Genomic DNA, 27,941 nt, shown 5'->3' with positions numbered 1-27,941 from the left:
GTGTGTTCTTCAGACTGAAGAGTGTTCTTCAGAGTGTGTTCTTCAGACTGAAGAGTGTTCTTCAGCTCTTAATGTACTTCGAACAGTTTAATACCCTAGGCTTGAATATATAGCTGCTTGAATGTTATCGTAGAGATAAATTTAACTACTAAGTTAAGAAAATCCACATTTTTAATTTACCTAATGTCGTGATTGCTATCATTTACATTTTAGATGTATTGGGATAAATTTAGAGTATTGATGTATATAGTGTATTTATACAGCAGGCAGATTTATATAAATTGTATATTGATTTTGGTCATAGACTCTTGGGGAATTAGGCAACTATTGTGTGGTGCATCCTTGGTTAAGGTCACCCTTTGATCCGAGGTCAAGGGTGTTTAACCATTTTTTTTTCTTATGATTTAAGACCCCTCAATGGTTTACTACCCAATATGTCCCCCACGACCCCTTCCCCAGAGTGTGCAAATCCCCATCATATTACAACTGTTAGTATGCCTGTATGGCTTAGGTATACCTGTATGGCTAAGGTATACCTGTATAGCTTAGGCATACCTGTATGGCTTAGGTATACCTGTATGGCTAAGGTATACCTGTATGGCTTAGGTATACCTGTATGGCTAAGGTATACCTGTATGGCTTAGGTATACCTGTATGGCTTAGGTATACCCATATGGCTTCAAAAGACGTCAGTAACTGGCTTTTACATATGGCACACAACAGCTGAGAGAAAGCCATTAGAATTTCATCATATTTATTTATAGAAAAAAACTCAAACCGTAAATACTGAAGGTAGCAGCGACTAGTGATATTTTCACTGTTGTTTACTGGCGATGTTTGTTAGTTATTTCCAAGCTAACAAAAACACATATTTTTTTAAATTGTTTAGAGATTGAGTTCCGTCATATTTAGTTCCCATACCCCCTGGACGGTAGAACGACGGTCTCGCTTCATGCAGGTCGGCGTTCAATCCCCCGACTATCCAAGTGATTTGTTAACCATTCCTTCCCTTCATCCGTCCCATCCCAACTCTTTATCATGATCCCTTCCAAGTGCAATATAGTCGTAATGGCTTGGCGATTTCCCCCTGATAATTCCCTCCCTTACATACCCCTCAAGGGGGGGTAGTGAACCCCCCCCCCCTCGTTAAGAACCCCCTGACCCAGGGAAGCCTCGGAAACCCTAACAGGTTTCCTGACCAGGGCGGTGAAAACCATTGGGTTCTTCATTAGCAAGAGGAATAAACTGCTAAGGGTTCTCCATAGCCGAGCCTAATACAAGCAGAAGCAGCACCTTATCGACCCGTAGATATACAGCTCCTCTCACCCGGTTGTGTGCGGGAGACATATCCCACCAAACACACACCGAAAATACGACGTTGGTACAACGTTCAAACAAGTTTTAACACTTCCTAACCAGTTATAACAACCAATATAGCAAGTTGTAACAACGTTCTAATACGTCATAAACACGTTAAGCCAAGATGTAACAACTTTATTACAAGTTGTAACAAGCGGAAAATAGAGACAGTTTCGGTTTGTGTTTCCAGGGATATCTCCCGTCCACGAGGCTAACCATAACCCGTGCTTCTTGCCCCGCTCCTGTGCCAGGTAAGTTACGGGCTCACCATAGCCCGTGCTACTTGGAGCTTGTTCCGAGTAGCTTAATCTATAATAACAACAACAACCCGGTTGTGAAGCTGAACGCTCTCCAGCATATATGGAGCTTCATAAGAATTGCAACTATTGGATCCATAAGCCTCCAGTAGGAGACCTATTGGGTCATACGAGGCAGCTTCTATTTATATCCACTCTAACTCATTCCTCGTGAGTATTGTTTCTGAAATAAATATGTATTGTACTCGTATTTTGAGTGTATTAACACAAAATTAGGAGAAGACCTTGACAAATTGAAGGAATGGTCGAACAAGTGGTTGTTAGAGTTTAACCCAAGCTAATGTAAAGAAGATAGGTGTAGGGAGCAGGAGACCAGATACAAGGTATCATTTGGGAGATGAAATTCTTCAAGAGTCAGAGAGAGAAAAAGACTTGGGGGTTGATATCACGCCAGACCTGTCTCCTGCAGCCCATATCAAGAGGATAACATCAGCGGCATATGCCAGGCTGGCCAACATAAGAACGGCAATTAGAAACTTGTGTAAGGAATCATTCAGAACTTTGTATACCACATATGTCAGGCCAATCCTGGAGTATGTAGCCCCAGCATGGAGTCCATATCTAGTCAAGGATAACACTAAACTGGAAAAGGTTTGCCACCGGACTAGTACCCGAGCTGAGAGGTATGAGCTACGAGGAGAGACTACGGGAATTAAACCTCCCGGCGCTGGAAGACAGAAGAGTTGGTGGGGACATGATCACCACATTCAAGATTCTCAAGGGAATTGATAGGGCAGATAAAGACAGGCTATTTAACACAAGGGGCACACGCACTAGGGGACACAGGTGGAAACTGAGTGCCCAAATGAGCCATAGCGATATTACAAAGAACTTTTTAGTGTCAGAGTGGTTGACAAATGAAATGCATTAGGCAGTGATGTGGTGGAGGCTGACTCCATACACAGTTTCAAGTGTAGATATGATAGAGCCCAATAGGCAAAGGAATCTGTACACCTGTTGATTGACAGTTGAGAGGCGGGACCAAAGAGCCAGAGCTCAACCCCCGAAAGCATAAATAGCTGAGTACACACACGCACGCACGTTAAAAATATATTCAGGAAAAACAGTTGCGAACAGGAATAGGTAATTTGCGAGGGTTAAAGCTTTTTCAAATGTGACCCATATGGTGAGGGATTTATAAGAGCGAGAATATGGTCTCTCTGGGTTTTACGTAGCGCTTAAGGGAGACTGTTCCGGGCTGTGATTTGTCTGTGTGTTGTCACTGTACTGAGTGAAACACACACACGCACACACACACACACACACACACACACACACACACACACACACACACACACACACACACACACACACACACATTATATACTTTACTAGTTTGTACTCAAAAGCCAAACACTGTCCATCGGCTGTTGACATTCCTTCCCCCCCCCCTCCACCTCCTGACCTGTGTGGGGTCGGGGGTCATTGCCCCTTTACGACCCAAGCTGCTGGTCGTTACCGCTAGGTTTTAGCCTCAAAGTTCTCCAAGGATTACTCAACTACGCAGTTTCACGCAACACAACTACGCAGTTTAGCGTCTCATCACAAGCACAGTGTGTGTGTGTGTGTGTGTGTGTGTGTGTGTGTGTGTGTGTGTGTGTGTGTGTGTGTGTGTGTGTGTGTGTGTGTGTGGGCTCTTTCTTTACGATGGCTGTCAAAATCCAGTGCACCAAAGTCTTCACTAATTGCAGGTTCTGAAAACGGGTGTAATTATACTGCCCTGAGACTTCAATCTCGCTCTGTGTAATCACTTGTTAATCAAAGGCTTTATTCATAAATGGGAGTACATTTATAATTGGTTTACATAAAAGAACAGCTTGTATTAATGACAAACTCCACAATGACAGCATAGCATGGGAGTCATTGTCACTATCAGAATCAGAAGAGTATGATCGGTAACGAACTAATTACAGTATAAGATGGACTATGCGAATATATGAGAACAAGCCTGAACGGTAGCCTATAAGTTATATATATATATAGTATTCATTGAAGAATGTTCGAGGAATCGTGGTTCTATACCTCCCTTCCCCCCCCCCCACCTTAAAAAAGATCTAAGGCTCGTCCGGCCCCCAGAGAGCACTTCAGGGAACAGAGTTCGGGGTTAAGATAGGCAGTAGGGTGTCTCTCACCTCGTCTCTCACCTTGTCTCTCACCTTGTCTCTCACCTCGTCTCTCATCTTGAGGTCTTGCAGGATTTGCACGGTCGTCGAGAAAGGCCTAACGTATTCATGGCGAAGTTGAGGAGATGGAGACACAAGGTGATGGGAAGTAGGCACACGAGGAGGAGGAGGAGGAGGAGGAGGAGGAGGAGAATAATAAGGTGGACAGATAGAGGCAACAAGAAGACTTGAGAAAATAGAGAAGAACTGAGAGGAAAATGATTGGAAATGAGTAAGTAGATGAGGCGAAGGAGAGAGAAGAAAATGGGGATGAATAATGAGGGATTAAGAGTGGGAAAAACATAAATATTGGAAATAAAGATGCCGAAGGGAAAGGGAATGACGCAGAGTAGGTTAAATGAGGCGATAGGTAGGGGGAAGCCGACAGCTATGGAACAGAAGGAGTAAGATGGCAGAAAAACAACGAATGGCACGAGGAGAAGCGAAAAAGGAAGCAGGATAAAGCAGGGAACAGAGAAGGGCGAGAAGGGTGGTACGAAAGCCTTTCATACGTGTAGATAACTGATGGGAGCTTAGTCGTAGTCTGATGGTCTTAGACTTGGCTCTATTGGTCCGAGATGCTGATTATTATGATGCTGATGAAGCCTACCCTGGGAGCAGCTGTGGACCCTGCTAGGAGCTGTGGACCCTGGGAGGAGCTGTGGACCCTGGAAGCAGCTGTGGACCCTGGAAGCAGCTGTGGACCCTGGAAGCAGCTGTGGACCCCGGGAGCAGCTGTGGACCCTGGAAGCAGCTGTGGACCCTGGAAGCAGCTGTGGACCCTGGGGGCAGCAGTGGACCCTGGAAGCAGCTGTGGACCCTGGAAGCAGCTGTGGACCCTGGAAGCAGCTGTGGACCCTGGAAGCAGCTGTGGACCCTGGAAGCAGCTGTGGACCCTGGAAGCAGCTGTGGACCCTAGAAACAGCTATGGACCCTGGGAGCTGCAGTGGACCCTGGAAGCAGCTGTGGACCCTGGAAGCAGCTGTGGACCCTGGAAGCAGCTGTGGACCCTGGAAGCAGCTGTGGACCCTGGAAGCAGCTGTGGACCCTGGAAGCAGCTGTGGACCCTGGAAGCAGCTGTGGACCCTGGAAGCAGCTGTGGACCCTGGAAGCAGCTGTGGACCCTGGAAGCAGCTGTGGACCCTGGGAGTCTGGGGAGATGTGATAACTCAGGATGGAAGAGACGCAAGAGGATGAGGATGCTGTGGATGGAGAATGACAATGCTGGAACTAATTTGGAATGCGGGAAAATCAAGGTCTCTGCTACACGTTGAATACTGGGGTCATGTGTGGTGGTGGTGGTGTGTGTACTGGGGTCATGTGTAGTGGTGGTGTGTGCACTGGGGTCATGTGTGGTGGTGGTGGTGTGTGTACTGGGGTCTTGTGTGGTGGTGGTGGTATGTACTGGGGTCATGTGTGGTGGTGGTGTGTGTACTGGGGTCATGTGTGGTGGTGGTGGTGTGTGTGTACTGGGGTCATGTGTGGTGGTGGTGGTGTGTGTACTGGGGTCATGTGTGGTGGTGGTGTGTGTACTGGGGTCATGTGTGGTGGAGGTGTGTGTACTGGGGTCATGTGTGGTGGTGGTGTGTGTACTGGGGTCATGTGTGGTGATGGTGTGTGCACTGGGGTCATGTGTGGTGGTGGTGGTGTGTGTACTGGGGTCATGTGTGGTGGTGGTGGTATGTACTGGGGTCATGTGTGGTGGTGGTGTGTGTACTGGGGTCATGTGTAGTGGTGGTGTGTGTACTGGGGTCATGTGTAGTGGTGGTGTGTGCACTGGGGTCATGTGTGGTGGTGGTGTGTGTACTGGGGTCATGTGTGGTGGTGGTGTGTGTACTGGGGTCATGTGTGGTGGTGGTGTGTGTGTACTGGGGTCATGTGTGGTGGTGGTGTGTGTACTGGGGTCATGTGTGATGGTGGTGTGTGTGTACTGGGGTCATGTGTGATGGTGGTGTGTGTACTGGGGTCATGTGTGGTGGTGGTGATGTGTGTACTGGGGAACCATGTGTGGCAGAGGTGTGTGTACTGGTGATACAGCTGTGGCCTCGAAGCCTGCATCAACGTATACAGGCGAAGGGTAGAATGAATCATGAAGTACAGACATATCCTAGAGAGAGGTCACGTTTGGATGAGGTCGGTGAGGTAAAAGTCATACAAATGATGCATATTATGTGTTAAACGAGACATATTATGTGTTAAACGAGACATATTATGTGTTAAACGAGACATATTATGTGTTAAACGAGACATATTATGTGTTAAACGAGACATATTATGTGTTAAACGAGACATATTATGTGTTAAACGAGACATATTATGTGTTAAACGAGACATATTATGTGTTAAACGAGACATATTATGTGTTAAACGAGACATATTATGTGTTAAACGAGACATATTATGTGTTAAACGAGACATATTATGTGTTAAACGAGACATATTATGTGTTAAACGAGACATATTATGTGTTAAACGAGACATATTATGTGTTAAACGAGACATATTATGTGTTAAACGAGACATATTATGTGTTAAACGAGACATATTATGTGTTAAACGAGACATATTATGTGTTAAATGAGACATATTGTGTGTTGCAATATATAATTATCGGTTATTTAGTGAGAGAGGAATAGCAATACTGTGAATTCTTTCTTAATGTTTGCTGATTGAAGATTCCAAACACTCTTATGGTGGTATTTTGTTCTGTGATTGTTAGTTCGTTATCCTTGTATGTCATTGGGCATTGCTTCTGCTTCCTGTGTAATTACCATTTACTAATTATTTATTTACTAATTATTTCTTTACTAATTATTTATTTACTATTTTCTATTTGTGCCTGCAAATCGAGCTATTAGCTCTTGGACCCGGCCTTTCTAACCAAACTGTTTTACCTCTATTATATCTACTACACATATTTCTTTCTAACGCACACACACACACACACATATACATCCCCAGGCAGCAGTTCGTAGCAGCTGTCTATAACGCCCAGGTATACCTATTTACTGCTAGGTGAATAGGAGTATCAGGGTGAAAGAAACTGGCCATTTGTTTCCGCCTCCGCCGGGAATCGATCCCGGGCCATTAAGACTGCGACAAGTGCCGTCCACTCAGCCGCGAGGGGTCACTGACCCCGTGCGTGTGCGTGTGTGTGTGCGTGTAGAAAATGCTGATATACTAGTAAATAACAAAAATAAAAACGCTGTGGTTGAGAGTGCTGTCAGGATTGGGTGGTGATGGTGATGATGGTGGTGATGGTGGTGATGATGATGGTGGTGATGGTGGTGATGATGATGGTGATGATGGTGATGGTGGTGATGGTGGTGATGGTGGTGAAGGTAGCCGCCACAAGTGTGCAGATGATGGCTCTCAGCCCCATCTTTACCGAATCATCTTGCCCAAATGTTGCCACACTGTGTGTCGTGCTCGCATCGTTTGTCCAGTTAACTTGATGGAGTCTTGATTAATGGCAGATAGATGGAGGAATCGGGAGGCAGGAGGGAGATGGAGGAGGTGGCGATGGAGGGAAGGTGTTAAAGAGAGAGAAAGAGAGAGGGAGGGAGGGAGGGAAGGAGGGAAACATAGACCCCATAGAGTATGTGCAGACGGGGACCTACCATGACAGGAGCGGCTTAGGTCTGGGCTGTCACTATCCATCACCATTAACATCATAACTGACGTTGGTGTCTCACTGCCGTTATCCAGCGAGTCTCAACTTTCTCCTCCTGGTCCTAGTCCTAGTCTTCCTGGTCCTCCTGGTCCTCCTAGTCCTCCTAGACTTCTTGGTTCTTCTCTAGTTCCGTGTTCAATATGGTTATGTCGCGTGGCTACCTTTCAAGACCTCATTGTTGTGTATTAATGATGTATGTTGCTTTGATTTATTCGCATTGGATGCAAGTCTGTTCACTCTCTCTCTCTCTCTCTCTCTCTCTCTCTCTCTCTCTCTCTCTCTCTCTCTCTCTCTCTCTCTCTCTCTCTCTCTCTCTCTCTCTCTCTCTCTCTTCTCTCTACAGATTCAACAGACATGAGTTCAATACCACTATATTGCCTCAATTTTTTATTTCATACACATTCCCTTATGTATAACCACATACATGATCACATTCTCTTCATTACATTATTTTATCATATCCCATTAATTATTACAATTCTCTATATTTTAATATTCCCTTACTTTCTAGTAATTATCATATTTACTTATCACATTCCCTTAATTATTGCATTCCCCTTATCATATTCTCTCACCATCGATCAACTTAATTGCCGCGTCCATAATCATTCCTCGTCAACTATTGCCTTTTATCAATATTTCATCATTCTTCGTAATTCCTCCTTTGTGTCGCCTCGTCACCAGCGCCGTACCATATAATTAGTCACAGTCACCTCTATAATCTAAGAGCCTCGCTAGGTCGATTATAAGATAATTCTAAGGCTGCCCCCCCCCCTCCTTGGCCTCCTCCCTTGCCTCAAGGGGGATTATTGGATGAACTTTCTTTCCCATTCGTTCCTCTTTCGTCCGGTACGTTTCCTCCTTGGAAAACATCTTGTGTTTGTAAATAAAAGAATTCGTAACGTAACTCCGATACTCCTAATTATTAAATGCTAATCATTTTAATAATAATGATGCACGGATAAAAATCTCATTAACGTCATTCTCATTCTCAAAAATCTCATTAGGGAGCCGGTCGGCCGAGCGGACAGCACACTGGACTTGTGATCCTGTGGTCCTGGGTTCGATCCCAGGCGCCGGCGAGAAACAATGGGCAGAGTTTCTTTCACCCTGTGTCCCTGTTACCTAGCAGTAAAATAGGTACCTGGGTGTTAGTCAGCTGTCACGGGCTGCTTCCTGGGGGTGGAGGCCTGGTCGAGGACCGGGCCGCGGGGACACTAAAGTCCCGAAATCATCTCAAGATAACGTAATGTATCAATAAGAAAATGAGGTGGAAGCCAAATGGAGGATTCGAACTAGCATCATCATGGGTGTGTACATCCAAGCATATCATGGTTCGGTGGTTTAAAGAGTGCGCTTGGAGGAGATATACCCATGGTCTAGGTTCATCATCCTAGAACATCATCCTGCTTGAGGACTTCAACCTACGGCACCTGAAACGGAAGAACCTAGCTAATACAGTTAACTCCACTACGGGCTCACAATAGCCCGTGCTACTTGGATCTTTTAGTTCCAGGTAGCGAATCTTTAACAACAACAACAACAGTTATTTCAGAAAGAGTACCAGGAAATAGCCTAAAGGAACAGGCACATGCAAATATCCTGCTACAGATGTGCGACAGGTTTGCCTTAAACCAGCAAATAGTAGAACCAACTAGGAAGGAGAACACGTTGGACCTCATTTTCACTAATAATGATAAATTGATCAGGAACATAATGATTACAAATACCTGTTACACAGATCACAACTTAATTGAAATTCTGACAAGCATGGGGAATAGACCTTCAAAACGAGTCCCGATTCCCGGTGGAGGAGATTTCAGCAAATTCAACTTCAATAATAAACAAATAAACTGGGAGCAAATAAACCAAGACTTCAAAGAAATAAGCTGGGAAGAACAGCTAGAAAATGCAAACCTGAACCAGTGCCTGGAAAAAATAAGCTCAGTAGCACTAGAAATATGTTCAAACCGCATACCCCTAAGAAAAAAGAGGAAGAGATGTAGATTGGAACGGGAACGTCGTTCCCTATATAGGCGAAGAAAACTAACAGAACCCAATGTGTAATAGTCAACAAAATATAATCCAGTCCATCAACCGTGAAGAGCTCAGTCCCTCAGGGTACTGTGTTTGCTCCAGTACTTTTTCTCATCCTCATATCAGACATAGACAAGGACACAATCTATAGTACTGTATCATCCTTTGCAGATGACACTAGGATCTTCATGAGAGTAGACAACATAGAGGACACGGCAAACCTTCAATCAGATGTAAATCAGGTCTTTCTATGGGCTACAGAAAATAATATGGTGTTTAACGACAGTTCCAGCTCATGCGCTACAGAAAAATGAAAATATGAAAACGGAAACCACGTACAAAACTCAGTCAAATCATAACAGAACGGAAAGGCAATGTAAAGGATCTGGGTGTACTGATGTCGGAAGACCTTACCTTTAAAGAAGACAATAAAGTAGCCGTCACAACTGCAAGAAAAATGACAGGTTGGATAACAAGAACCTTTCACACTAGAGATGCTATACCGATGATGATACTTTTCAAGACGCTAGTGCTCTCTAGAGTGGAGTACTGCTGCACAATGACAGCCCCTTTCAAAGCTGGAGAAATTGCTGACCTGGAGAGCGTGCAGAGATCCTTTACTGCTAGAATCCACTCAGTAAAACATTTGAACTATTGGGACCGACTAAAGAGCCTAAATCTGTATTCTCTTGAGCGTAAGCGGGAGAGATACATAATAATTTACAAGTGGAAAGTATTAGAGGGGCTGGTCCCAAACCTGCACACAGAAATAGCATCACATGAGACCAAGAGGCATGGCAGGATGTGCAGAATACCCCCGTTGAAAAGCAGAGGTGCAACAGGTACTCTGAGAGAGAACTCTATCAACATCAGAGGCCCGAGACTGTTCAACACGCTTCCTCTACACATAAGGGGACATAACTGACCGACCCCTCACAGTGTTCAAGAGAGAACTGGATAAGCACCTCCAAAGGATACCTAATCAACCAGGCTGTGAGCAGCCGCGGGCAACAGCCTGGTTGACCAGTCCAGCAACGAGGAGGCCTGGTCGACGACCGGGCCGCGGGGTCGCTAAGCCCCGGAAACACTTCAAAGTAACCTCTAGGTATCCTCCCTCCCCCTTCAACCCACACCCCCACTCCCTCCCCTTCCCTTTTCCCCACTTCCTTTCCCCTCTCCCTTCTCCATCCCACCATCCCCCCCCCCCCTCCCTCGGGCAGGGCTCATCCCACAAAAGATGTTTATTTCAATTATTTTAACTCTGTCCCATATTCCCCAAAACGCGTCGCCCACGTTTCCAAAACTTCCTTTGATAACGGCTTCAGCCTTCGACTGATTTTATACGGCTTCTTATCTCCGAGTTCAACCGTAAATTCTCTTTTTACAATCTTGTGTCAAAAGATTTTTTTCCCTTTTTAAATCGACAAAAGTCAAAGAGGTCAAAGTTAGGCGGGTCAAAGGTCACTTGGGCGGCTTTATATTTACTTGCAAATTAGATTCCGGGAAGCCTCTGTTACCTCCAGACATTCAATTTAGACTTTGGCTTCCATCTTTGGATCTCTTTCCTTGAATTCCTCTGGTTTTCGAAAATTATCTTCGCTTGGGAACTGACTCTTTCGTTCCCGAGCTCAATTTAATTTCTTAAAATCTTTGGACATTGAAAGGAATTTAAAGCTTTAAGATTCATTTATAGTATTTTCTGTTCTTCGAAAATCTAATAATTTTTGTCATTATTAAGCCTTAATTTGTTATATTTTTGGCTTATTTCGCTATGCTTGTGTGTGTGTGTGTGTGTGTGTGTTGAGTGTGTGTGTGTGTGTGTGTGTGTGTGTGTGTGTGTGTGTGTGTGTGTGTGTGTGTGTGCGTGCGTGCGTGCGTGTGTATTCAGGCACGCCCTCTCGAAAAATCTTTACCCTGTAATTTTTCCCCCTGGAAGCCTGTTATCATGTATACGTCGTCATGTACTTATTGACGGGAGGTCTGTGTGGATGAGAGGGGTGTCGGTGTGACACATGACACTCTGGACCCTTCCGTCATGATACATGACACACTGGACCCTTCTGTCATGACACATGACACTCTGGACCCTTCTGTCATGACACATGACACACTGGACCCTTTTGTCATGACACATGATACTCTGGATCCTTCTGTCATGATACATGACACTCTAGACCCTTCTGTCATGACACATGACACTCCAGAAGCTACTATTGTCACGAAACATTTTACTCTTATATAATAAACACCCAATGTTAAAAAACACTAAAAAATAACATCCAGTCACTTTTCCAAGAATTCTCGAATGTCCTTTTGCCGCCGGTAATACCAGCTTTACCTCTGAGGTTTACCGAGCTGCTGCGAAGGATACTATACTTCTTTACGCAGAAGTTTACACTATTTTTTGTTTGTTTAACACAGAGAGCAAGGATGAGGTTTGACGCCAGACCAATCCTGTCCTATGCGGCTCAAGCGTTAAGATCATACCTAGTTAAACACAAGCTGAAGTTGAAGTAGGTTCAAAGATATGCAACAACCAGACTAGTTCCAGAACTAAAGGCTATGAGTTAGGAGGACAGGCTTCGTGAATTGAACCTCAAGTCGCTGGAAAGCAAAAAGAGTTTGTGGAGACATGATCACCACATATATAATTCTCAGGGGAGTTGATAGGGGGGGGGGGTAGATAGAAATAGCCTATTTAACACGGGTGGTACTCGCACAAGGGGACACCGGTGTAAACTGTATACGCAAGTGAGCTACAGAGATATTAGAAAGAATTTTTTTTGAGTCAGAGTCTACCTTCACCTCCATATAGTGATGGGGAGGCAGACTCCATACACAGTTTCGAATGTAGTGTGTGTGTGTGTGTGTGTGAGTACTCACCTAATTGTGCTTGCGGGGGTTGAGCTCTGGCTCTTTGGTCCCGCCTCTCAACCGTCAATCAACAGGTGTACAGGTTCCTAAGCCTATTGGGCTCTATCATATCTACACTTGAAATTGTGTATGGAGTCAGCCTCCACCACATCACTTCCTGTGTGTGTGTGTGTGTGTGTGTGTGTGTGTGTGTGTGTGTGTGTGTGTGTGTGTGTGTGTGTGTGTGTGTGTGTTGGTATATACTTCCGTGTATTAGTGGGCTACACGGTAACTTTTGTATGTCCATAATTGAAAATTTCTTCAAAGAACATATCGTCCACAGTTGAAGTCTCCACCTGCAAAACAGGTGAGAGGCGGATGCGCTTCCTCAATTGTTATTAATGACTTTGTTGACCTCTCGTGACCCCATTGTGACCCCCCTGTGACCTTTTCCCTCGCATCCCGTTTTCTTTTAGAGATCATACGCGGGATGTTGTAAGTTTTTGTAACTACCAGACTTACCTACCAGGTAAGCTGGTAGGCTTACCTACCAGACTTACCTACCAGGTAAGCTGGTAGGCTTACCTACCAGACCAGACCTGCCAGTTGCATATGTTGCATACGCTACATCACCTTTGTGAATAGAGGTGGCTCTCAGGACGTCTTCTTTCAGTACATTTAATTTCTTTCCAATATGTACAAGACACGAGCATTTATTTACGATTCTTAGATTCATTTACGTTCCTAACTTCCACCTGTGTCTCTTTGGCCTATGTTCTCTCAGTTTAAACAAGCTGTTCATAATCATCTTGTGTATATCCTTCAGTATCTCGTACGTAATGAACATGTCCCCCCCCCTCTGTTCCCTCTAAGGTCGTCCTCATAGCTTAGGCCTCTTCATTCAGGCACTAGTCTTGTAAATCACTATAGTCTTGTGACCAAGGGAACTGTCAGCGGGCCGTGAGGATGTATAATCACCACTTCACAAAGCTCTTTCTAGAGACTTGTTCCTACAAGGCTCAGCTCAATCCCCATCTTACCAGAACCATATGCAACCGGCCCCATCAGCTGGGTGCTTTTGCTTTACAGGAATTTGATATGTAATTATGTAATTAAATGAGAGGTAGATCCACCATTTCCTTCTCCTTCTCTCTCTCTCCCTACCACTCTCCTCCCACGCCTCCCTCCCTGCACTAACCTCCCACTCACCATTTTCTGTGGGGTGTAATGAGGATCTAATGGCACGATAAAGGCACTTGGTGCAGTGTGGGACCCATTTATGTGGTGTACCAAGGAGTGACAGTATTCTTAAGAAGAAGGGTGGGGGTTATCAACACAAATATCATCTCTCTCTCTCTCTCTCTCACTCTCTCTCTCTCTCTCTCTCTCTCTCTCTCTCTCTCTCTCTCTCTCTCTCTCTCTCTCTCTCTCTCTCTCTCTCTCTCTCTCTCTCTCTCCCTCTCTCCCTCTCTCTCTCTCTCTCTCTCCCTCTCTCTCTCTCTCTCTCTCTCTCTCTCTCTCTCTCTCTCTCTCTCTCTCTCTCTCTCTCTCTCTCTCTCTCCTCTCTCTCTCTCTCTCTCTCTCTCTCTCTCTCTCTCTCTCTCTCTCTCTCGCTCTCTCTCTCTCTCTCAGCTTGTGTGTGTGTGTGTTCAAGCGTCAGACCTCCCCATGTTAAACATCTGTATTTCTATATTAGTGACTATTGCTGTTTTGTTTGTATAATATCAGTGTCGGATGGCGTGTCCCGCCCAGACACCCTTCACCATGGGAGGTGGGGTAGGGGGCTCGAGTGGGCGCCCCATGATACATGGGCGAGCATTATTCTCATTGAGCCGTCAGCATCAGGGTGGGTGGTGAATTTGGGGGAGAGAGCGGTGGTGGTGAGAGGGGGTGAGAGTGGTGGTGGTGAGAGGGGGAGAGAGTGGTGGTGGTGAGAGGGGGAGAGAGTGGTGGTGGTGAGAGGGGGTGAGAGTGGTGGTGGTGAGAGGGGGTGAGAGTGGTGGTGGTGAGAGGGGGTGAGAGTGGTGGTGGTGAGAGGGGGAGAGAGTGGTGGTGGTGAGAGGGGGTGAGAGTGGTGGTGGTGAGAGGGGGTGAGAGTGGTGGTGGTGAGAGGGGGTGAGAGTGGTGGTGGTGAGAGGGGGTGAGAGTGGTGGTGGTGAGAGGGGGTGAGAGTGGTGGTGGTGAGAGGGGGTGAGAGTGGTGGTGGTGAGAGGGGGTGAGAGTGGTGGTGGTGAGAGGGGGTGAGAGTGGTGGTGGTGAGAGGGGGAGAGAGTGGTGGTGGTGAGAGGGGGAGAGAGTGGTGGTGGTGAGAGGGGGTGAGAGTGGTGGTGGTGAGAGGGGGTGAGAGTGCTTGTCTGGTCATTGTGGTGTCACTAGTGATCGGATACTATCGGCGAGACTGGCAAACCTGTCTTCAGGCAAGGCTGGCAAGCCTATCTTTAGGGAAGGCTGGCAAGTCTGTCTTCAGGAAAGGCTGGCAAGCCTGTCTTCAGTCAAGGCTGGCAAGCCTGTCTTCAGGAAAGGCTGGTGTGCCCTTAGGGCTCCTGGGAGACGCTCTGCCTATAAACAAATCAACAAGGGCCGTGACGAGGATTGGAACCTGCGTCCGAGAGCATCCCAGACGCTGCCTTAATCGACTGAACTACGACATGGTCAAAAGGAGTTGTGTGTGTAACGCTCTGCCTAGAATTCCCAAGAAGGGTTCAGTAGCTATATCACAGGGGTGTAGCTGTGTAGCTTATGTGTAGTAGCACTACACATAAGGGGCATAACTGGCCGACCCCTCACAGTGTTCAAGAGAGAACTGGATAAGCACCTCCAAAGGATACCTGATCAACCAGGCTGTGACTCGTACGTCAGGCTGCGAGCAGCCGCGTCTAACAGCCTAGTTGATCAGTCCGGCAACCAGGAGGCCTGGTCGACGACCGGGCCGCGGGGACGCTAAGCCCCGGAAGCACCTCAAGGTAACCTCAAGGTAACAGGTATAGAAGACCGAGTAACGGTGATATATGATCATCATGTTTCACAATAATCCTCGCCAACGGTATTCTTAAAGACAGGAAACAAACTTCATATATGCAAAATAAAATAATAGTAATCAAATTACAATTTATTAATAAATCAGTGTAATTGTGATTAATCAAAGACAAATGAACTGTGTATATATATTCGTCTGTTGGTTTTTTCACTCCGAAAAATAGGGAACGGGTTTGAAGAGTCAGACACGTACAAACCCAAGCAACCCACTTAACCTCTCGAGGCTGATGGCTAAAAAAGGTATTTTCTATGGAATTGCGGTATTATAATAATATATAATACTCTCTCTCTCTCTCTCTCTCTCTCTCTCTCTCTCTCTCTCTCTCTCTCTCTCTCTCTCTCTCTCTCTCTCTCTCTCTCTCTGCCAATTGCACAGCGGACGCAAGTATATCTGTTTTGAAGGACTTGGACCAGCTGAAGTAATGACCTGTGAAACAGTGTGGGAGGAAGTGGTGGGGAGGGCAGGGGGACGGAAGAGGCAGGCGACGGAAGAGGGGAAGGGACGGAAGGGGGGAGGCGACGGAAGGGGGGAGGGGACAGAAGAGGTAGGAAACGAAAGGGGGAGGGAAGAGGAAGGGAAGGAGGGTATTATAGTGGGCGATGGTGGGGGGAGGCATTGTATGGAGGAGATTGTTGTAATAGGCAAGTGTGAGGGGGAGAGAATGGAGGCGTGAGGTAGGTGTGTAGTGGAAGGCATAGACTATAAGGAAGGAAGGAGTAAGTGAAAGCAAGAAATGAATGGAAAGGTAGCGAGTGAAATGAAGGAGAAAGCGAGTGCAAATACTCTTATATTTCCTCTACATTTCTCTAGTTGCATCATAAACACTTACGGAACCTAACGATTGGGACACCCCCCCCCCTCCCCCCTACCACCTACTCATCACCATCATCAAGTTATAACCTGTAATTTGTTCATCACTAATGACCCAATGATATATTTTGTTAACCTGAAAATGAATCCAAAAGCAGCTAAACAGTTTATGGAACTAACACCATCATAGCCTCACGAGACGCAAATGTAGAGAATTAGGCTTGTACCTAACGAGGCAGTTAAACACACACACAGTTATAATATACCCCATGGTGCAGGTCACATCCAGAGGCTATAAGCGCCTCCTGGCACTATACCTGAGGTTAACGACCATTGCACTATAAAGAGAAATCACATATCGTGATTTATCAATGAGAAAATTAACAAAAGTTGGGTAATAGGCTAAATTATATTGGTATGTAAATCGTTTTCAATTAAATAATTGAAACAACTACGCCGCGAGACACATATTGGGATCAAGGCTTAAATGTTTTTTTTTTTTTTTTTTTTTTTTTTTTTTTTTTTTTTCTACCACAGACGTGGCCAGACATTTACAATGCTAACCAGAATATATACATTTTCTTCTGTCCTCCATGGACAGGGTTAGAGAAGTGTAAATGTATTGACCGTGTGTTGACGATGAGTCGCAATAACCTGCCTGAAAATATATAGTGACCAAACCACACATCAGAATATGGGAGAAAGGACGACTTTTCGGTCCGTTCTGGACCATTAGCAAGTCGATTGTGATCACAATCGACTTGATAACGGTCCAGGAGGGACAGAAACGTTATCTTCTCTTCATCTTCAGGTGTGTGTGGCTTGGTCACCATATTGGGCATATTTTAAAATATATAAAACTACTTTTTTTTCGTATGTGAACTTTTGTGGGTTGTGTTGTTGTTGTTGTTGTTGTTAAAGATTCGCTACCTGGAACAAAAAGTTCCAAGTAGCACGGGCTATGGTGAGCCCGGGGGTTAAGGCCTTTCTACTTCAGGCCGCTGCAATAGGCCTAACTGAACAACCGGCAAGTTGGTGTTGGGTTTTTTAGGCTTATTAAACTCTATCCCTTTGATATGTATCTTTTTTCTTGTCTTAATAAACGTACTTCAACTTCAACTTGAACCTCCGAAGGATTATTAACGTCACCAAAATAACTTTCAGGTCAGCCATAGGGACTGGTATGCAAGACTAATCCTTCCTATTACACATCCTCTCCCTTAACCTGTACCTTTTCTCCAATGGTGGTTAAGGAGGCGTCTCCTTTTAGGGGGGTAGAAATAGCCTAAGCTACTCTATCCCTTTGAGATGTATTTATTGCTTATCTCAATAAACATACTTGAACTTGAATCCTGCTGTTTCAGTACAGTTTCTAAGCTCATGTGACTTAGAATAATAATAATAATAATTTATTTAGGAAAAGTACATACATAGTTGCAGAGTTACAGTACAAACATTCTGTTTGATTTAAAGATAGAGGTAGTACATACAATACCTAAAGCCAGTAGTACGCATAGCGTTTCGGGCAAGGCTTCTGATCTCCTTTCCCCATCTTTCTTGTCTGTTTACAGTAAATCTTTCAGACAATTTTACTCTAGTGATGTGTAAAGGGGGCTTGGGGGATGAGATATTTAATATTAGGCTCCACCTGCGCCCTCAGCAGCCAACTCGTTCATTCCACCTTAAGAAGGGATCCACGGAAACTTGATCGCGTTCCCCTGATTAGATTAGACTAGGTTAGATTAGGTTAGGTTAGGTTAGGTTAGGTTAGGTTAGGTTAGATTAGGTTAGATTTGCTTAGGTTAGGTTATGTTAGATTAGGTTAGATTTGCTTAGGTTAGGTTAGGTTAGGTTATGTTAGATTAGGTTAGATTTGGTTAGGTTAGGTTAGATTAGGTTAGGTTAGGGTTTCTCACCTCTTGTCTCTATTTTCTCCCTCGCTTTGTCTAAGACTTTAAAGAGCAACACTGTAGCCAGGGAAGAGTAGTGATTCCCTTGTGCTCTGTAGATCTTGAACGACGCAACAATAGCACTTAGCTTTGCGTTGAAGGGTGGTACTCTGGTGTCACAATTACAGCTGATAATACACACGTGAATACTATTGATTTGAAATAGTACACAAATAAGTCCATAAGTTAAAGGGAACAGGTTACACCGAGAGACAGAGACATACAGACGCGAAGAGAGAGAGAGAGAGAGAGAGAGAGAGAGAGAGAGAGAGAGAGAGAGAGAGAGAGAGAGAGAGAGAGAGAGAGAGAGAGAGAGAGAGATTATTGCAAGGGAAAGAAAGGTGGAAACCATAAAGACACAAACATACGTGGACGGACTGATGTCTAAATAGGCTTGGAAGACAGCGTAACCAAGAAAGCTTTTGTGTGTATTTGTACTCACCTAGTTGTGCTTACGGGGGTTGAGCTTTAGCTCTTTTGTCCCGCCTCTCAACTGGTGTACAGATTCCTGAACCTACTGTGCTCTATCATATCTACATTTGAAACTGTGTATGGAGTCAGCCTCCACCACATCACTGCCTAATGCATTCCATCTGTTAACTACTCTGACACTGAAAAAGTTCCTTCTAACGTCCCTGTGGCTCATTTGGGTACTCAGTTTCCACCTGTGTCCCCTTGTTCGCGTACCACCAGTGTTGAATAATTTATCCTTTTCAACCCTGTCAATTCCTGAGGATTTTGTAGGTTGTGATCATGTCTCCCCTTGCTCTTCTGTCTTCAGTGTCGTGAGGTGCATTTCACGCAGCCTTTCCTCGTAGTTCATGCTTCTTAGTTCTGGGACTAGCCTAGTGGCATACCTCTGAACCTTTTCCAGCTTCGTCTTGTGCTTGACACGGTACGAGCATGTGTGTGTATTCACCTATTTGTTCTTGCGGGGATTGAGCTCTGCTCTTTCGGCCCGCCTCACAACTGTCAATCATCTGTAACTAACTACTATTTTTTTCTCACACACACCCAGGAAGCAGCTCCGTAACAACTGTCTAACTCCCATGTGTAACACCGTAAAGGTGTTTCGTTTAGTTTATATTTAATATATACACAGAGTACATGAGTCACAGACAAGTTTTGAGAGGCGCCAGGTTGGCGGCCCCTAGGAATTAAGAAACTCACACCTCTAAGCGTTAATGACCTCAGGTCGACCTGAGGTCAGCTCGTGCGAATTTCACCTTGCTTCTGCTAATCTGATAATTGTAGCCTGATAGCCGGGTAGGTCCGTCAAACAAGCCGACGTTTAAGGAGTGGCTTGGTTGAGGGCCTGGGGCTATCTACTTGTGGGCGGAGTTAGCTAGTTGGTCCCCCAATAAATACTCGGGAAGCTGTAGATTCGAGAGGAATAAGGAAGAGGAAAGCAGCCCAGCAGAGCAGAGTAGAGGACAGCATAGCCAGGCAGGCTGTCAGCTGGACAGGGGGGGACTCCGTCAACTGCAGACCCTCCCCTCCCCCTCTCTATCCAGCTATAGGCAGACACTTGGTGAGTTGAACATGAAAGATGACTTATTTCATGTACTAAGATGTTGTGTGATCTCTAGGGGCAGACAGCTGTAGTGACTCACAGTTCTGTGTGGCGGCTCACAATGTTTATCTGGACATAATGAACCTTCAGTTCGATGGCTGGAATTCTGATATTTATCATGCTAAATATTTAGATATTTTATTTATCATGCTTATTTATTTATTATTAATATATATTTATCATTTATCATGCTAAATATCAGAATTCCAGCAATTGAACTGGAGGTTCATTATGTCCAGATAAAAAATGTGAGCCGCCACACAGAACTTTGAGTCACTACAGATTGATTGATGAAGATTAAGCCACCAAAAAGGTGGCACGGGCATGAATAGCCCGTAATGTCTCGAGTCACTACAGCTGTCTGCCCCTAGAGATAACCTCCACGACATCATTGCCTATTGTATTCCATTTGTTAACTACTCTGACACTAAATAGTTTTTTGTAACGTCTCTATAACTCATCTGGGTACTAAGTTTCCACCAGCGTCCCCTAGTTTGTGCGCCGCTTGTGTTAAATAGCCTGTCTTTATCTACCCTATTAATTCCTCTGAGAATCTATTTGTGTGTAACATTGATTTTACTTTCTATTACTAAACCTAAAAAAATGTGAACATATTATAATAACTACCATCATCACTCCCGTTAATAAAAACACCTGGCAGTTAATCCATTGCAATTAATTAACGCACGATATAATTATACCTGTTTAATTTATCAGTCATTTGACTATATTAAGCCCTAATGACACATTTCGATCCATTAATGTAACATCACTTGTATGTTTGTACCTTTCCTGAATAAACATATTTATTTATTTATTTATTTATATTTCTCTAATTCATGCTGAGAATGATAGTTCGCGGTGAGCAGGTGTAATCGCCAGCTGTTCTGTAAGAGGGATTTTGATCCAGTTTGTAAACATTTGTAAATCAATTATTCTGTGAAAAAGTTGATTCCCAGATTTATATTCTCAGATTCTTACTCTCAGAACGAAAAATGTTATAAAATAACCAAAAATATTAACAAGTAGGCCTATTTAACTAATTTTAAAATATTAGACGATATTATTAGATTATTATTAGAAATATTATTAGAGATATTATTAAAAATATTATTAGAAATATTATTAGATATTTTTAAAAGACGTTATCTTGAGGTTATTTTAAGATGATTTCGGGGCTTTAGTGTCCCCGCGGCCCGGTCCTCGACCAGGCTTCCACCCCCAGGAAGCAGCCCGTGATAGCTGACTAACACCCAGGTACCTATTTTACTGCTAGGTAACAGGGGCATAGGGTGAAAAAAAACTGTGCCCATTGTTTCTCGCCGGCGCCCGGGATTGAACCCGGGACCACAGGATCACAAGTCCAGCGTGCTGTCCGCTCGGCCGACCGGCTCCCTACTGATTGACGTCTGTCAATCAACTTAATTTTTTTGTTTTCCGTGGATATTTTTAGCGCGGGACTTAAGCCTGTGGCTGACTTGCGATCCTAATTTAGCAACTTGACTCCTTAACTGGAATAAACTTTGTGAGTTGTTAATGTAATCGAAATTTCCCCTTAGACCATCGATTGAACTCCCCCCCCACCCCCACCCTGGATGCGATATGCAACAGTTGACTCGTACGTACCTATTGACTGCTAAGTGAGCAGAGGCATCAGGTGTAAGAAAATGCTCCCAACTGTTTGGCCCTGTGCGGGAATCGAACGCGGTACTATTAGGTTGTGAGCTCACAGCGCCAACTACTGCGCCACAGAACACGATTGAACAATTTCTCGTTTGAAAAATCTTGGGACAGTTTTCCGTCAGACAATTTGATGTTGGATAATTTCGTATTGGTCAATATGTTGTTAAGCAATTTGCCCTGCAATAAGCCCTTGTTAAAATGCTGGTGATTGATAATGAACGATAATGCTGTGTAATTTGGTAAATGTTAAAGCTTAAACTTTAAATGAGTCGTGTTTGTGAGGTACGACAATGTCAACTATATATCTGGCTCACTTTGTAGTGTGACTTATTCTTTAATTTTGGTGCTCGTTGTGTATACGTGCGTGTGTGTGTGTGTGTGTGTGTGTGTGTGTGTGTGTGTGTGTGTGTGTGTGTGTGTGTACTTACCTAATTGTACTTACCTAATTGTGCTTGCGGGGGTTGAGCTCTGGCTCTTTGGTCCCGCCTCTCAACCGTCAATCAACTGGTGTACAGATTCCTGAGCCTATTGGGCTCTATCATATCTACATTTGAAACTGTGAATGGAGTCAGCCTCCACCACATCACTTCCTAATGCATTCCATTTGCTAACTACTCTGACACTGAAAAAGTTCTTTCTAACGTCTCTGTGGCTCATTTGGGTACTCAGCTTCCACCTGTGTCCCCTTGTTCGCGTCCCACCAGTGTTGAAAAGTTCGTCCTTGTTTACCCGGTCGATTCCCCTGAGGATTTTGTAGGTTGTGATCATGTCCCCCCTTACTCTTCTGTCTTCCAGTGTCGTGAGGTGCATTTCCCGCAGCCTTTCCTCATAACTCATGCCTCTTAGTTCTGGGACTAGTCTAGTAGCATACCTTTGGACTTTTTCCAGCTTCGTCTTGTGCTTGACAAGGTACGGGCTCCATGCTGGGGCCGCATACTCCAGGATTGGTCTTACATATGTGGTGTACAAGATTCTGAATGATTCCTTACACAGGTTCCTGAACGCCGTTCTGATGTTAGCCAGCCTCGCATATGCCGCAGACGTTATTCTCTTTATGTGGGCTTCAGGAGACAGGTTTGGTGTGATATCAACTCCTAGATCTTTCTCTCTGTCTGTTTCATTAAGTACTTCATCTCCTATTCTGTATCCTGTGCCTGGCCTCCTGTTTCCACTGCCTAGTTTCATTACTTTGCATTTACTCGGGTTGAACTTCAACAGCCATTTGTTGGACCATTCACTCAGTCTATCCAGGTCATCTTGTAGCCTCCTACTATCATCCTCTGTTTCAATCCTCCTCATAATTTTTGCATCGTCGGCAAACATTGAGAGGAACGAATCTATACCCTCTGGGAGATCATTTACATATACCAGAAACAGTATAGGTCCAAGGACTGACCCCTGCGGGACTCCACTTGTGACGTCTCGCCAATCTGAGACCTCACCCCTCACACAGACTCGTTGTCTCCTGTTGCTTAGGTATTCCTCTATCCACCGGAGTACCTTCCCTCTCACTCCAGCCTGCATCTCCAACTTTCGCACTAGCCTCTTGTGTGGCACTGTATCAAAGGCTTTCTGACAATCCAAAAATATGCAGTCTGCCCACCCTTCTCTTTCTTGCCTTATTTTTGTTGCCTGGTCGTAGAATTCAAGTAACCCTGTGAGGCAGGACCTGCCATCCCTGAACCCATGTTGATGCTGTGTTACAAAGTTCCTTCGCTCCAGATGCTCCACTAGTTTTTTTTCGCACAATCTTCTCCATCAGCTTGCATGGTATGCAGGTTAGGGACACTGGCCTGTAGTTCAGTGCCTCCTGTCTATCCCCTTTCTTGTATATCGGGACTACGTTAGCTGCTTTCCAAGTATCTGGCAGTTCCCCTGTTGCCAGTGATTTGTTATACACTATGGAGAGTGGTAGGCTCAGTTCTCTTGCTCCTTCCTTTAGAACCCAAGGGGAGATTCCATCTGGGCCTATAGCCTTCGTCACGTCCAACTCTAGTAAACACTTCCTTACTTCCCCACTGGTAATCTCAAACTCTTCCAGTGGTTCCTGGTTAGCTATTCCCTCACTTACCTCTGGAATTTCTCCTTGTTCTAAGGTGAAGACCTCCTGGAATTTCTTATTCAATTCCTCACACACTTCCTTGTCATTTGTAGTGAATCCTTCCGCCCCTATCCTTAATCTCATAACCTGTTCCTTTACTGTTGTTTTTCTCCTAATGTGGCTATGCAACAATTTAGGCTGAGTCTTTGCCTTGCTTGCGATGTCATTTTCGTATTGTCTTTCTGCCTCTCTTCTCATCCTGACATATTCATTCCTGGCATTCTGGTATCTTTCTCTGCTCTCCAGTGTCCTGTTATTCCTATAGTTTCTCCATGCCCTTTTACTTTGCTGCTTAGCTAGCCTACATCTTTGATTAAACCATGGGTTTCTCATCTTCATTTCTCTGTTTTCCTTTTGGACTGGGACAAACTTGTTTGCTGCGTCCTTGCACTTCTGCGTGATGTAATCCATCATATCTTGGGCCGTCTTTCCCCTGAGCTCTGTTTCCCATGCTATATCTGTTAGGAATTTTCTTATCCCCTCATAGTTTCCCTTTCGGTATGCTAACCTTTTGGTTTCGGTATCCCTCCTCGAGTTCAATAACCCTTCTTCAATCAAGTACTCAAACACCAGTACACTGTGGTCGCTCATTCCTACTGGGTCCTCAAAACCGATTTCTCTTATGTCGGAGTCGTTCAGAGTGAAGACTAGGTCGAGTCTCGCTGGTTCGTCATTGCCTCTCATCCTTGTGGGTTCTCCGACATGCTGCGTTAAAAAGTTGCTTGTCACCACCTCCAATAGTTTGGCTCTCCACGTATCCTCGCCTCCATGCGGTTCCTTGTTCTCCCAGTCAATCTTTCCGTGATTGAAGTCGCCCATGATGAGCAGGTGGGATCTATTTCTACAGGCAGCAGAGGCTGCCCTCTCAATTATAGTGTTAACTGCCTTGTTGTTGTTTTCATACTCTTGACTGGGTCTCCTGTCATTTGGTGGAGGGTTGTATATTACTGCTACTACTATTCTTGGTCCTCCCATTGTTATGGTGCCTGCTATGTAGTCTCTGAACTCCTCACAGCCCGGGATGGCCATCTCCTTAAAACTCCATTCCCTTCTCATGAGTAGGGCCACTCCGCCTCCTCCTCTACCTTCCCTCTCTTTCCTTATTACTGTATACTCCTGGGGAAACACGGCATTCGTTATGATTCCCGAGAGTTTTGTTTCAGTGAGTCCGATTACATCTGGGTTAACTTCTTGTGCTCTTTCCCTTAGTTCACTTGTCTTGCTTGTGATCCCATCTATGTTCGAGTACATCACCCTGAAACTGACTCTCTTCTGCTTCTTTTCTGGGGGGGACCTTTGGGATCTGGGGTGAGTGGGAGCTGGGGGGACCTGGCACGGGGGGATTGGTGGAGGAGGGAGGGCTTGGGGTGGTGGGGGAGAGGGGGAGGGTACAGGGGGTGGATAAGAGGGGGAGGGTACAGGGGGTGGATAAGAGGGGGAGGGTACAGGGGGTGGATAAGAGGGGGAGGGTACAGGGGGTGGGTAAGAGAGGGAGGGTTGGGGAAGCATGGGGGGAGGAGAGGCTGTGGGGGATAGGGGAGATGGGGGGGCTTGGGGGAAGAGAAAAGGGTGGAGGGCTTGGGGGGCGTGGGGGAAAAGGGAGGGCTGAGGTGGGTGAGGAAGAGGGGAGGGTTTAGGGGAGTGGGGGAGAGGGGAAGACTTAGGTGGGGTGGGGGAGAGTGGGGGGCTTAGGGGGGAGGGGGAGAAGGGAGGGCATGGGGGTGGGAGAGACGGGAAGGCATGTGGGAGAAGGGAGGGCATGGGGGATGGGGGAGAAGGGAGGTCCTGGGGAGAGGGGTGAGGGGGAGAAGGGGGGTGAGTGGGGGGTGGGGGGTGGGTGGGGGGAGGGTGCCCTAGGTGGGTACTTAGTGGGGGGCTGACAGGGGATGGGGCAGGTTGGGTGTCTGTTGGGTAGAATTTGGGGGTGGTGCCCCAATCCCTGTGGCTGTTGCACTGTTTGAGGAGGGTTCTCCACTTCCCTCTGGGATTGTAGGGTTCTGGGTTGTGGTACTCTGATTTCCTTCTCTCTTCCTGCGCTCCTTCCTCGCGTCTGCTGTCCGTATTCTCTCTTCCCTTGTCATATCCCTCTGCAGGAATATTTTCTTGAACTTCTCTACACCTTTTAGACAACACTTCCTTGCTAGCAGTTCCTCTTTCGCGATTTCGCTCATGAAAACCACCTTTATCATTCGGTCTCTGTCCTTGTTGTACTTTCCAAGCCTGAAAACCTTTTCAACATTTCGCTCAGCTCCCTCCATCCTTACCTCTTTAAGGATCTCTTTAATCATGTTTTTGTCCTTGTCTCTCCGCTCCTTTGGTCTGGTCCCTGTTTGTTCTTCAATGCCTGCTACTACTACTGCTCTATTTCTCTCTATCAGCCGGCTAGTACATCTAGCTGCTTCCTGAGAGGAAGCCACTTCCATGGCAACTTCCTTAACCGCAGACCTAGCTTCAGGGCTCTTTTTAAGCATTTCAGCAAATGAGATCTGGGTTGTGGTGGTCCCCTCCACAGTAGCATTCCCATCTCCCTGGGGTACGGTTTGTGCCTGGTATTGTGGAAGAGTCTCCTTTAGGTATCTTATCTCCTCCTTTGCTGCCCTTAAATCATCTTGCAGGTTGGCTACTGTCTCCCTCATTACCCTCAGTCCTTCACTGAATTCATTCTGCATTTGCTGGAGTACTTCCTTCATCCAGGCTTCCTGTTCCATCCCATCCTCTGTGTTTGTTCCAGTTGTGAATTTCCTGCGTTTGGCAGTCAGAGTTCGTCTCCCTTCCATGATTTCCCTATGAGTGTGTGTGTGTGTGTGAGAGAGAGAGAGAGAGAGAGAGAGAGAGAGAGAGAGAGAGAGAGAGAGAGAGAGAGAGAGAGAGAGAGAGAGAGAGAGAGAGACAGACACAGAGAGAGAGAGGGGGGGAGGGAGAGAGAGGGGGGGAGGAAGAGAGAGAGGGGGAGGAAGAGAGAGAGGGGTGGGAGCGAGAGAGGGGAGGGAGAGAGAGGGGGGGAGGAAGAGAGAGAGGGGGAGGAAGAGAGAGAGGGGTGGGAGCGAGAGAGGGGAGGGAGAGAGAGAGGGGAGGGAGAGAGAGAGGGGAGGGAGAGAGGGGGTGAGGGAGAGAGAGGGGGAGGGGGAGAGAGAGAGGGGGGGAGAGAGAGAGAGGGGGAGGGGGAGAGAGAGAGGGGGAGGGGGAGAGAGAGGGGGGGAGGGGGAGAGAGAGGGGGGAGGGGGAGAGAGAGGGGGAGGGGGAGAGAGAGGGGGAGGGAGAGAGAGAGGGGGGAGGGAGAGAGAGGGGGGAGGGAGAGAGAGGGGGAGAGGGAGAGAGAGGGAGAGAGAGGGGGAGAGGGAGAGAGAGGGGGAGAGGGAGGGAGAGGGGGAGAGTGAGAGAGAGGGGGAGAGGGAGGGAGAGGGGGAGAGTGAGAGAGAGGGGGAGAGGGAGAGAGAGGGGGAGAGGGAGAGAAAGGGGGAGGGAGAGAGAGAGAGAGAAAGGGGGAGGGAGAGAGAGAGAGAGAGAGGGGGGGAGAGAGAGAGAGAGAGAGAGAGAGAGAGAGAGAGAGAGAGAGAGAGAGAGAGAGAGAGAGAGAGAGAGAGAGAGAGAGAGAGAGAGAGAGAGAGGGGGGGGGAGAGAGAGGGGGGGGGGGAGAGAGAGAGAGAGAGAGAGAGAGAGAGAGAGAGAGAGAGAGAGAGGAGGTGTGTGAGTATATGGGGAGAGGTGGAAGGTGGAAGTGAGGGAGGGGGATGGAGAGGGTGTGTGGGGGTGGGTTAGTGCGGGAGGGTACAGAGAGAGATTGTGTGTGTGTGCGTGTGTGTGTGTGTGCGTGCGTGTGTGTGGTGTGTGTGTGTGTGTGTGTGTGTGTGTGTGTGTGTGTGTGTGTGTGTGTGTGTGTGAGTGTGTGTGTGTGTGTGTGTGTGTGTGTGTGTGTGTGTGTGTGTGTGTGTTTGTATGTGTGTGTGTATGTGTGTGTGTTGAGTGCGGGGGTGTTTGTGTATAGGGGGAGGGGTAGGGGGGTGTCTTGGGGTACTGTAAGGCGTGGGAACGTGAGGGGTGAGGGTGGGTGAGTGAGGGTGAGCGGTCACCAGTGTGTGCGTGCGTGCATGTGTGTGTGTTTACACTGGCTTGTTGTGGTGAGGAGGAGGGGGGGGGGGTAGGTCTAGTCAGTGGCGGTGTAATGTCACACACAGGTGTGAGAAGCTGGTACCAAGCTGAGGCTCTTGAGCTACTTTTTCGTAGTTTAATTACTTATGTTCAAAGCTAATTACTATATAAAAAAAAAAAACACTGTACACCTTATATGACTGACTTTGAGAGGCACTCACCTCCGAGTAAGCATCCCACAGCACAATTAGGTGATTTATGAAGCGATGTCCGATATTGTTGTTGACGTCCCCGCCAG

At 46.2% G+C, this 27,941-nt stretch overlaps 1 protein-coding gene across 3 annotated transcripts in view; it reads left to right on the top strand.

Moving 5' to 3' along the window:
- The window catches only part of LOC123773990 (monocarboxylate transporter 12), a 219,636-nt gene that overhangs the window by 119,813 nt on the left and 71,882 nt on the right, over nucleotides 1-27,941 (top strand). The gene's annotated exons all lie outside the window — the stretch shown is intronic.

This window comes from Procambarus clarkii, chromosome 91 (genome assembly GCF_040958095.1).
Source record: "Procambarus clarkii isolate CNS0578487 chromosome 91, FALCON_Pclarkii_2.0, whole genome shotgun sequence".
In the NCBI taxonomy this organism is placed as follows: domain Eukaryota; kingdom Metazoa; phylum Arthropoda; class Malacostraca; order Decapoda; family Cambaridae; genus Procambarus; species Procambarus clarkii.
The sequence above is the reverse complement of the archived record's forward strand: the minus strand, read 5'-3'. Positions and strand labels throughout refer to the sequence as shown.